This window comes from Stegodyphus dumicola, chromosome 9, assembly GCF_044657685.1.
Source record: "Stegodyphus dumicola isolate Sdum_Otavi_A_Nest chromosome 9, ASM4465768v1".
Lineage (NCBI taxonomy): Eukaryota > Metazoa > Arthropoda > Arachnida > Araneae > Eresidae > Stegodyphus > Stegodyphus dumicola.
Window position 1 is genome coordinate 108,205,965 of NC_140776.1, and position 12,133 is coordinate 108,218,097.

Genomic DNA, 12,133 nt, shown 5'->3' on the forward strand with positions numbered 1-12,133 from the left:
GATTAATTTAATATTTTTTTAATTAAAAATTATGGTTTTCTTTAACGGTTATATTTTTATCCGAGTGAATATTTTGCAATAAATTTGGATCATTTATTAAAATGTCATGGAATTTCTCTCATAAGTTGGTTAAATTATATTTTAGGCTTAATACAGATTTTAAAGTTTTAATGTTCAGCTGCGTTTTTTTCAAATGTCCATATTTTATTGATATTAGAAAAAACACGTTTCGTTGCTGCATTTCTTCCTGGAAGGGGATATAAAGGAAAATCTATAAAGCAGATTAATAAACATTCACTATATGGCGCGCGACAAAATGTAAAGACTTTAATTTTGCTATGAACTTTGGGCAAGTAGAAGAGAGAGACGGTTTGCAGACAGATGAGATGATAGACGTTCGGTTGTATTTCTAGTTTTTCTGTATATCTTAACGCTGAATTATTATGAAATTAAAAGTTTTTTTTCCCTTCTTAAGATGTAGCATTCATTGAATATAGAAATCAAAAATAGGAATCGGCGAGCTGAGATCCGTGCAACACTTTGAAAGGAACAAAGGTAAGTGAAACCTTTTTCCTTGAATTTTAGAACTTAGAAAATTTAGAATTTATAATATAGAAAGTTTTCTACATGGCATCCCAATGCCGGGACTTGAGCTCGATTTATGAATCTTGGAATGAATGCTTATAGAAATAATTTGAAATAACTTTTGTTTATTTTATCATTTTATCATTGTGAAACAGTGAAGCTTAATCTGTAAAATTTGTATTTGAATTAATTGACAGTGATAAAGTGAACTGTGTTGTGTATATTTTAAAATATAGACATTTACTGAATCTTTCATATTTGAATTGATCGTATTATTAGAAATTTATCCATATATCTTTAAAATATGGCCGAAGCACAATCATATGAGTTATTAAAAAGGAAACGTAAATCGCTGAGAACAGCGGTTACGAAGGCAGTTAATGATTTAGAAGCTGAATTAGTAAACACAGTTTTAAATACTGAAAAGATAGATGAGTTAATTGAGATTCTTTCTGTTTGATTTGAATCTCTAGCTTTAGTTGATCAACAACTAGAACCGCTTTTGAAGCTTGAGGAGTTTGATACCGAATTCGAAACTACACAAGAATATAGAGAAAAAGTATTGATTTGGAAATTTCATGCGAAAAAGAAAATCGTGACAACCTTTACAAATCTCGAATTCTGATAACCTTCGTATTAAAGTCCCCAAATACCATATTGCCCGATTCTATGGAGATGACGGCTCAAAATGGCTTACCTTTTGGAACAGTTTTGAAATAGCTGTGCATAATAATGAGTCGCTAAACAAAATAGATAAATTTAATTATTTAAAGGCTCATCTGGGGGATCTGCTTTGAACACTGTGGAGGGTTTTCCTATTTTGGCAGAAGCCTATGATAAAGCTGTGCAATTATTAAAGGAGAGATTTGCCAACCCCGAAATATTGATTACAGCACATACGAACAAGATTCTAATTATGCAGCCACTGAAAAACTCTAATGATATGTCTTTTAGGAAGTTTGGAGATAACTGTAATGTGCAATTAAGAAGTTTAGAATCATCAAACGTATCTCCCAAATATTACGGCAGTATTTTATGCCCTATGCTATTAAAACTTATTCCGTTTGATTTAGTGTTAGAACATAATAAATCACAAGAAAGCAAATCTAGTTACGACATTCAACATTTACTTGAGTATCTTACACACGCATTGACGGCGCGGGAAAAGACATATTTTTTAATAACAAGTCATCATTCGAATTAAACAAGTCGCACTTCGTATTTTGTTTCTCTTGTGTGTACATGTATTCTTCTGTGAAATAGTTGTTAAAAAAATAGTTAATTGTGTATGGATTAGTAATTAGGTACTTAAGGGAAAAAAATATGTATTTAACTATTAGCAATTATGAATTTAAACTCTTGCTCATTTAATTATTTAGCATATTCAGTTATATTTCTCATAATTCGAAACTTTTATCATGTTATTCGATGAGGGGTAGGGCTATGGCGCCCAGGCACCCTGGTGGTTAAGCACCGCAGTTCAACATGAATCGAAAACAAGACACCAGACATAATTTACCGCGAGATAAGCATCTGAATAAAAAACAAAATTTAACGGATGTTCCAACTGCGAATGAATTATTGACGGCTTCAAAGCCAGTGGGGAATAATAAAGAGAAAAATATAACAACTTGAATTTTGTGATTCCATGACTCATACTTCTGACTGTTGTAATGTAGTGATGAATCTTACTTAAAATGGCTTACGTTAATGGAAGAGCGGAAAAGTATCTTATTGCGTAAGGGAGCTTGCTTTGATTGTTTACAAAAAGCAAAACATCGCGGAACTGCCCCATTAAGAAAACTAAATGTGAATTCTGCTCTGGATTACATCATGTTTTTTTTTTTTTTTTTCTTTGAAAAACAAAAAAGGGAACGAATAAATAATAGGGATTCAGAGTCTACCGATCTAACTAATCAAAGCAAGGGAGAGGTTTTTTTGCAAACGTTGACTGTTTACATTGAGAATGAAAGTTCAAGGCAACTGGTGAGGGCGATTATAGACACCGGGAGCCAGAAAAGCTATATTTCAAAATATGTTGCAAAAAACATGGGTTTGAAGAGCAGAGGAAAAGAAACGATAACTCATGGGCTTTTCGGAGGTAAAAAAATGACGTCAGTCCGTGATAAATACTATACGATTAAGCAGGGGCGTAGCTAGAGTTCCCAGCGCCCGGGGACAACTGAAGAATTTGCGCCCCTTTCTATGTACCAAGAATGGAAAACATTTCATTAAAAAATTTCGTAGCATCAGTTTGGCGCCCCTTGGATGCTGCGCCCGGGGATAGATGTCCCCCCTTGCCCCACTCTAGCTACGCCACTGCGATTAAGTTATGCAGTTTTGATGAAAAATTTAAATTTGTTTTGGAAGTCAATGGTCAGGAACACATTTACTTAGGCATACCTAGAATTAATGATCATAACATCTTACAAGAATTAAAAAGAATGAATATTTTCGTAACCGATTCTTTTATGAATAAGAAGCTTTGTTTTTTCGAAAAGGACGTTAATGAAATTCATATCTTATTGGGTTCTGACATTGTTGGAAGGTTATTAACTGGTAATGTACAACAACTTTCTGGTGGACTCGCCGCAGTAGAAACGCATTTAGGATGGACAGTTTTAGGAAAATCTAAATATGAATATGACTTGACTAATCTGACTAAGCAAAAAATTCGCTATTGGTGCAGTCTATGCTTACGAATCTTGAAAAAATATCAGATTTATGGGAATTAGATTCTCTAGGCATAAAAGATCCTAATGAAAAGCGAACAAAATTAGAATTACAGGATTTCGCTTTGAAGCATTTTGAAAACACGGTAGCTAGGAATAAAGAAGGCAGGTATATTGTTTGCATTCCTTGGATTGAGGGCCATGCAAAACTTGGCGATAGTTTTGAACTGGCTAAAAAAAGATTGAAGAACACGGTAAGATCTTTAAAATCTGTAGGAAGATTAAATGATTATGAACATGTATTTGACGAATGGGAAAAGGAGGGCATTATCGAAAAAGTCGATTTAAATGAGGTTAATAAAACTGGGAAATTTTACTACTTACTCCACCGACCTGTGTTTAAAGAAAATTCTATCATTCTAAGATTTGACCAGTTTTTGATGGTTCAGCTCGACAGAGAAGTTTTAATTCACTTAATGATTGTGTAGAAAAGGGCCCTAATCTCATTGAAATGATACCCTCAATTGTGAATCGTTTTAGATTAGGAAAAATAGGTGTCATGTCAGATATTCGAAAAGCGTTTTTACAAATTGCTCTACACGAAAATGATAAGAATTTCCTACGCCTTTTGTTGTGGTTAGGAGGAAATCCTGATAAGTTTGTAATTTACAGGCATTGCCTCGTTGTTTTCGGCCTTTCGCGCAGCCCATTTTTATTAGCAGCAGTTATAAATTATCATATAAAGAATGCATCCGATCATTTGAAAATGGCAGCTGAAAAACTGAAAGACTATGTATGTGGACAACTGCATTACGAGTGTAGACTCAGTTGAAGAACTAGAGTCCTTCCAACGAGATGCTAAAGAACTGTTAGCTATGGGAAAGTTTGATCTGCGTGGATGGCTTAACAGTGAAGAGTCTGGTCAAAATTTTGAAAGAAAAAATGAGCATCAAAAAGCAGATCTAACTGAAGCGCAGGTACTGGGGCTTGCGTGGAATTTAGAAGAGGATTCCCTGTCTGTCACATACAGAGAAACAGAGACAAAAGGAGAATTCATTACAAAGAGAAAAATACTTTCGTTAGCACATCGAATTTTCCACCCAATCGGAGTGACTTGTCCTATTACTTTAATTTCCAAATTACTGTTGCAGGAATGCTGGAAAATAGGAGCTTCGTGGGACTCTAAATTCCCTTTAGACATAGGAAATAAATTTGAAAGTTCGAGAAACCAGCTGGTGGATCTAGAAAACATCATAATCTCTCGAAAGCTCTTGAGTCTTGAACTCAAGAATGCCAACCAATCGTTACACATTTTTTGTGATGCATCTAAATTGGCCTATGCTACTTGTGTCTTTCTTCGAACCGAAAAGGGTGGTGAAGTAACCTGCCAATTGATTCAAGCGAGATCGAAAGTCGCACTTTTAAAGGGAACCTCAATTCCAAGGTTAGAGTTATTGGCTTGCACAATTGGCGTAAGGTTGGTTACGTCAATAAAGAAAGATTTGAACATGGAAGATGCATCATCAGTTTTTTGGACAGACTCGATGGATGTTCTTTACTGGATAAAAAAGGAAGGCCATGGGTGATTTTCGTAGCCAATAGAGTAGAAGAGATTAGGACACTGTCTTCTCACGAAAATTGGAGATTTGTACCAGGTGTACTGAACCCTGCCGATCTCCCCTCGCGAGGAAGTTCGGTGAGAACTCTTATCAAAGAACGTTGGTGGAAGGGACCTTCTTGGCATAAAAAAGGAAGAAGAATGGCCAAAGTTAGAACACATTCCAAATATGGAGGTAGTTAATTCCGAAAAGAAAAAAACTATTGTAACGGCAGTTTCGGTGCAATGCAAAGAAAAGTATTACTATCGTTATTCAGCTTACGTTAAACTTGTCAGAATCACAGCGTGCATAACTAGATTTATAACAAATATGAAGAATATAAAATATCATAGAACAACAGGGAAATTGATAACTGATAAAATTAAAAGGGCTGAACGTACTTTGCTGAAGCAAGTACAGAGTGATGCGTTCAGTAATGAGACTGACAAGAAATTAAATTCTTTACAGGTAATTGAAAGACTCGGATGGTATTTTGAGATTAAAAACAAAAATATGTTTCAGAGAAGATCATGAAGAATTCCGTTTGCCTATTATACTTCCATCCTGTCATCTAGTTGTGAAAGCTCTCATTATATATAAGCACGAAAGTTTAGGACATGCCGGAGTCCAAATGCTTATGAGCCATCTTAGAGAGAATTATTGGATTCTGAAAACTAGAAAAGCTATTAAAGAAGTAATCAGGTCTTGTATCATCTGCAGTAGGTTTAAGACGAAACCAATAACTGTATCAGAAGGCTTTTTGCCTCAAGATCGTGTACGAGATGCCGCAATTTTCAAAATTATAGGAGTCGATCCTTGCAGGTCCTCTTATTCTCAATGTAGGAAAAAAGGCTTGGATTTTGATCCTGACTTGTGCAGTATACCGTGCAGTACATCTCGAATTGGTAACCTCAATCTCGATTGAAAATTTTATTTTTGGTTTGAGGAGATTTATAGCACGTCGCCTAAGACCAGCAGTCATTTACTCAGACAATGTTTCTAATTTCAAAGGCACTTCTAGGCTCTTAGAGAAAGTGGATTTAGAAAAATTGAAGAACATAGAGGGGCTAAATCCAATCACATGAAAATTCATACCTCCTAACGCCCCCTGGTAGGGAGGCTTCTGGGAGAGGTTGATTGGACTGATGAAGATAATTTTAAGGAAAACTTTAGGCAAAACGTCTTTAAATCATGAAGAAATGAATACTGTTCTACGCGATTGTGAAAGCTTTATAAATTCAAGACCGCTGACTTGGTATTTTTGAAGATCCCGAAGATTTGGAAACTCTGACTCCTGCAATGTTCTTACAAGAAATTAGAAAAATTGGCGTTCCCGAATTGAACAATATTGAGGCAAACACGTTAAAAAAGAAATTTGCATATCGTGTTAGAGTGAAAAGGGATTTAAGAAAACGTTTTAGAACGGAGTATCTAGGGCAACTGAGAGAAGCATATAAGGGGAAAAGAGAAAGTATCTTAAATGAAGAAGACATAGTTTTGCTAGGAAATGATCATACCAAAAGACTGAACTGGAATTTAGGGCGAGTAATGAAACTCTATCCTGGAAAAGACCATAGGGTTAGAGTAGCGCTTCTAAAAACAGCATATGGTTCCTTTTTACGTCCCGTGCAAAAATTGTTCCCTTTGGAATTACAGGAAAAGGAAAAACCAGCTTCATGCCCTACTAACTTTCCTTTGTTTCCAGATTCTAATGGAGTACATTCTATGCCCTCTAATTTAGACCCAGGTACAGGAGGACTACCACAGGAGGGAAACACTTTATGCCAATCATATTCCAATGATGGAGCTGTGCTGGAGAGAAGAACTGATGCTTTCAGAGTATCACCTGAGGATCCAACTCCTACTCGACCATCGGAGCCTCAGCGTTCACGTTATGGCAGACTAATAAAACCAACGAAAAATGTGACTACTTTACAGTTGTTTGAGTTTTACCCAGAACTTGATTAAAACTCAAAGTGGGGAATGTTGAAAACGGATATAAAGGAAAATCTATAAAGCAAATTAATAAACAGTCACTAAATGGCGTGCGACAAAATGTAAAGACTTTAATTTTGCTATGAACTTTGGGCAAGTAGAAGAGAGAGAGACGGTTTGCACACAGAAGAGATGATAGACGTTCGGCTGTATTTCTAGTTTTTCTGTATATCTTAACGCTGAATTATTATGAAATTAAAAGTTTTTTTCTTCTTCTTAAGATGTAGCATTCATTGAATATAGAAATCAAAAATTGGAATCGGCGAGCTCAGATCCAGGCAACACTTTGAAAGGAATGTGTTTCAGAGAAGATCATAAAGAATTCCGTTTGCCTATTATACATCCATCCCATCATCCAGTTGTGAAAGCTCTCATTATATATAAGCACGAAAGTTTAGAACATGCCGGAGTCCAAATGCTTATGAAACCCTTGAATTTTAGAATTTACAAAACTTGGAATTTATAGTATAGAAAGTTTTCTACAGAGAGCGTGTGTTCTACAATTTTCAAAATATTTTCATAAGGAATATTATTCTGTTTAAAATGAAGGAATAACTCCGTCCATTTTTTGTCTTTCTACATTTGCAGACAACCAACATTTAATTTTTTCATCAGTAACGTATCTTTTTACCAATGACACCTCATCAAAAAGATCATTTTGGCAAATATTATTTTTCGGAAAATGTTTACTAATATATTAAAAAGATTTTTCCACATATTCCCATAAAATCTCCTTTTTTAATGTCCAATGAAAGTTTTTAATATCTTCGAATTGAACTGTCTGTTCTTCAAGATATTCCAAGCAGTTATTATAAGAATTTCTGACTTCTTTCAGAAAATCAGGTCGTTTAATGTGGCACCTTGTTCTTCCAACCTTGTGATGCGATGCCCTTTCGAATAACTAAAGAAACGTAATTGTTATCAATTCTTTCTCGCAATTTTGTTTTTAAATTATTGATTTCATTTGCACTTCCGTAATTGAAATTTTGTCCCCTTCTATAATTTTCACTGCATTCTGAAATAATGTAGCTTGGTTGTGAATGAACTGAAGACAAATTTGTGATGTGTCATTTTCGAAAAACAGCTGCAATATTCTTGGACATTTATCTTGTGATAAAAAGTAGGAATTTAATGGTTCGTATATTTTTAAATATTTTCTACAGCTGGTAAAAGAGTATTTTGCTGTAACCAATAATTCTTTTATATTTGATTTCTGCGCTTTCACAAAAATCTTTCAAACGTTCGACATGCACAGTATATATATATAAAATGTAGTAAGCTCGCCTAAAAGTTACCAAGAGCTGCTGCTCCAAAAAGTTCAACACGTTTTAAAAAATTAATACATATGAAAATCAAACCATTAAACATGTAAAACATTAATAAAAAAACAGAATCAGATTTTTTGAATTAGATAATGATATTTTATGCCTAAAGCCACGGATGGTTTAAGATGGATGACTAATTCAGAGAATCTATTGTAAAAATGTACAGATAATTCTTGTTTATTCATTCTCTTTCCTCCAAAATTTTGACACTTTAATTTTAAATACTATTGTGTACATAGTTTTAAATTTCTATAATGGCCAATTTTACTGCTTTTATTAACAAATCGGGCCTTTTCGTTTTTCATAGTAGCTTGATCGCCCGCTAGCTTGAAGAATTACGACTTTTTTAACAAATGACTGTTTTTTCCTTTTACTCTTGCTTTAATGGCCAAGTTTTTGTAGTGTTAGCTGAATTAGCCATTTTCACTTCGAGAAAAAATTTTTTCCATCCAGCTACATGCCAGGCGCCATTTTTGAGATTTTTTCACGTTTTTCCGAGGTTTCCGGCCCTCTTCGATAATAGGAGACGAGTTGCAGATAACGAAAATCTCTTCGAATTGGCTAAATGCCCACATAACTTCGCTCCCCCCTACATACGTCATTCGTATGAAGTACACAGAAAGGAATTGCAACCACTTTTCAACTAGTTTTAAGAGGGAGAGCTTTGCATCGCCACAGGTCAGTTTTTTGTTTCTTTTGTTACAACTTTTTCTTGGTTTTAGCAAGACCCACTTAGTTTGTTCTCATCTTAATTTTCTTTTCTTTTATTTTATTTTAATTGCAGTTTTTCATTACAGATTTCTAAAATATAAAAATTAAATTGTTAATCTTTAAGCTTGCAGGCCCAGCCCGTATGTTTTTGTATATTTAGGACTAATAGCTGACTGCTATTTATTTTCGTTTTTATTTTTATTTTATTTTTGATTTTAATTTCGATTTTAGTCTAGATTTAAGATGTTTAGGTATTGTTTAACATATTTTAACACCTTAATGTGTCATTCTGTGCGGACGCGTCGGGAAATTGGAACAGAGAATTGAGACTATTAAAATTTCCAAGACACTTTGTCTAAATTAAAAAAAAAAAATTTGTAGCGAAAAAGTTTCAATTGTCTGTTTCGGCGAAACGCGTAATGGGGTTAGCTTGATTCGACGTTCAAATAAATGAAATTTCCCTTGCAAAGCCAGTTTGGAAGTCGAGTTGGGCTAATTTACCATTTTCCGCTTACCTTTTTATCTGACTCTGTTTTTTTAATGTTTTACATGTTTAATGGTTTGATTTTCATATGTATTAATTTTTTAAAACGTGTTGAACTTTTTGGAGCAGCAGCTCTTGGTAACTTTTAGGGGAGCTTACTACATTTTTTTATATTTTACTTATTTTGCAGCATATTGCGCAAGATGTTTTCTAGACCAAAATTAGTTTTTCAAAACTGTTATTACTACCTTGCTTGAAATATATATATAAATGCAAATAGATTTTTGAAATAATATTTTCAACATCCACGGGAAGTAAGTCAGATGTTGTTTGAATAGTATTGTATAGAATGTGCGCTGCACAACCTACTCGAATAATTTTTTGGATCACACGGTTCGTTAAGTTTCGTAAAAACGTTATTGATGCCTCTTCTAGCTTTTCCAACAAAATTTGCGTTAGTGTCAACAATAAAATTGCCTCACAATAGGCAATAATTTTATTGTTCAAATTATTCTTTTTTAAAATAGTACTTATTGTATCAAAAGTTATTTATGGAGTTTCACCCAGCTGCCGCCCAGACGGTATAGTGCTTAGGGGAGCCTGACTGCGATACCAAAAAACCTGGGTTCGAATCCCGGAGGAGGCATAGTTATAACTGACCGTCCCTTTATAGGAAGCAATGGTGGCTCACCTATTAGGTGCCTCCATAATAAAGAAACGACTACGTCTGGTTTTAGTATAGATTAATGGACTCTGTTACAAAACTGTAACTGTTCTCAATCTGCCATTAGGAAAAAAAAGTTTCACCCGGCCATGAAACAAAATCTAATATTCTAATTGTAATTTATGTTTCTGGATCAAAAATAGTCTAACACTTGTGGGAAATAATTTTAAATCTTTATGGTTGGAAGCATCATAATATATGCATTTGTGTAATTCTTTCCACAATTGTGAAAACGAATATGGTGAAAAAAACATTACAAATAATTGCTTCGGTTTTTGTCCTTGCATGTGCAAATTTTTTGTCGTACTATGTTTCGATCATTTGCGACGTACAATCAATTGTCAGCCTCCTGGGATCACAGAAAGTGTTGTTTTTGAAATATCTGCATACCTTTTTAGAACTTTTGAACGATGCGGTCGAAACATATCCCAAATCAAAAGCGAAGGTTTCCCTAAAAGTGCATCTGGATTTTTACATTTTGAAATCAATTAATCAATCATTAAGGTGTTGTCCATCCACCCATTTTTCTGTGCGCGAACAAGAACACCTGCCGGGAATGCTGTCTTTTTCGATAATGTTCTTCGCTTGAAAATAATCATGGGAGGCAACTTATTGCTTATGAAGTGGAAAGAATATATAAAAATTTTGTATTTTTTCTGTATGAACGATATTTTAAATAATCAAGTTTGCCGACGTTTATCGATAGGCGGATCTTTCTTTTAGTCTACAGGGGCTTTGTCCCTGAAGGACTATTGTTTTCGTTTTGCGATTTTGTGTTGAAAACTTTAAAAGGCTGTATCACTTTTCAAATCGTTCCCACCAAATACTATCATCCTGTATTATATTTGAAGAAATAATATAATGAAGAATCTCCATAAATGTATTTATGTTTCTCGCATTGTGATAAAACAACGGTACCTAGAGCCATCCAATTTTGAATGACGTAATCCTACTGCGAATATGGGTCTGTAGTGGAACATAATTTAATGTTTCTATATAATTATTAAGATTTCCTAATGTAATGTTTTGAATTGTTATTAAGATTCGCCGCGTGGCAACAAAGAGTCGAGCTAAAAACGTCGTTACTTGGAGTGTTCCTTGATAAGAGTTTCATAAGCTTTATTTCTTAAAAGTTTGTTATATTTTTACTAGAAAGCCCGGCGGTCATACGAAATAACCGCTGTTGTAGATATTATAAATTGTAATTAAAATGATTTGTGCAAAGGTATCTGCTAATCTAAACTAAATTACCCAGGGCAGGCGGCGAGGACGCCCCTTTGCTTACTGCCCCACGGGGTTTCCCCCTTCTACTTCCTTAATTGCTTAAAGTAGAGTGCAATGAAGGCAACCACTAGCGGCACATTTCTTAAGAGCCACCGCTAGCTCATTGAATAAAGGTGATTTAAATAATGAAATGTTAATTCACATGTCAAAGATCTCTTTGTACAGAGCATTTCTTGTGTAGATCTTTCCATCATTTTTAAGCTCGCCTTGCAAAAGACCATCAATTATTTTTAATTTTATGTCCGTTCTTTCACGAACTCTTGAACAGGCAACAAAAAGTTGACCATGTCCAAATGCAGGCTCAGGTAAAAAAATGCCAACACGCTTAAGCGTTTGGCCCCGAGACTTATGGATGGTCATAGCAAAGGCAAGTTTAACAGGAAATTGTCTAATTAAAACGGCAACCCTGTGCCGTGGCAACTTCACTCCATTGGCTAGTACAGTTACGCAAGCAACCAATAAACTATCGGCGACAAACAGACACTTAAGCCGCATATATGTATGGGGTGAAGTAACATCATCTCCTCCGAAACGGCTGGCTCCTGGGCTTAGCGAAGCCCACCGTTGGATTCCGCAGCTCCGTGGCACGCCATTTTGACCATTTGCGTCTTTGTGGGACTTTAATTAGCCGAGATGTTAATTAAAAACTGATTTCCCTACGTTTCCTCTACATTTTCCACTTTCTTTCTTGGGTTTTCGCTATTAGAGGGATTTGGCTACGTGCCAAATTCTTTTTTCTCGAATATCTACGCAAC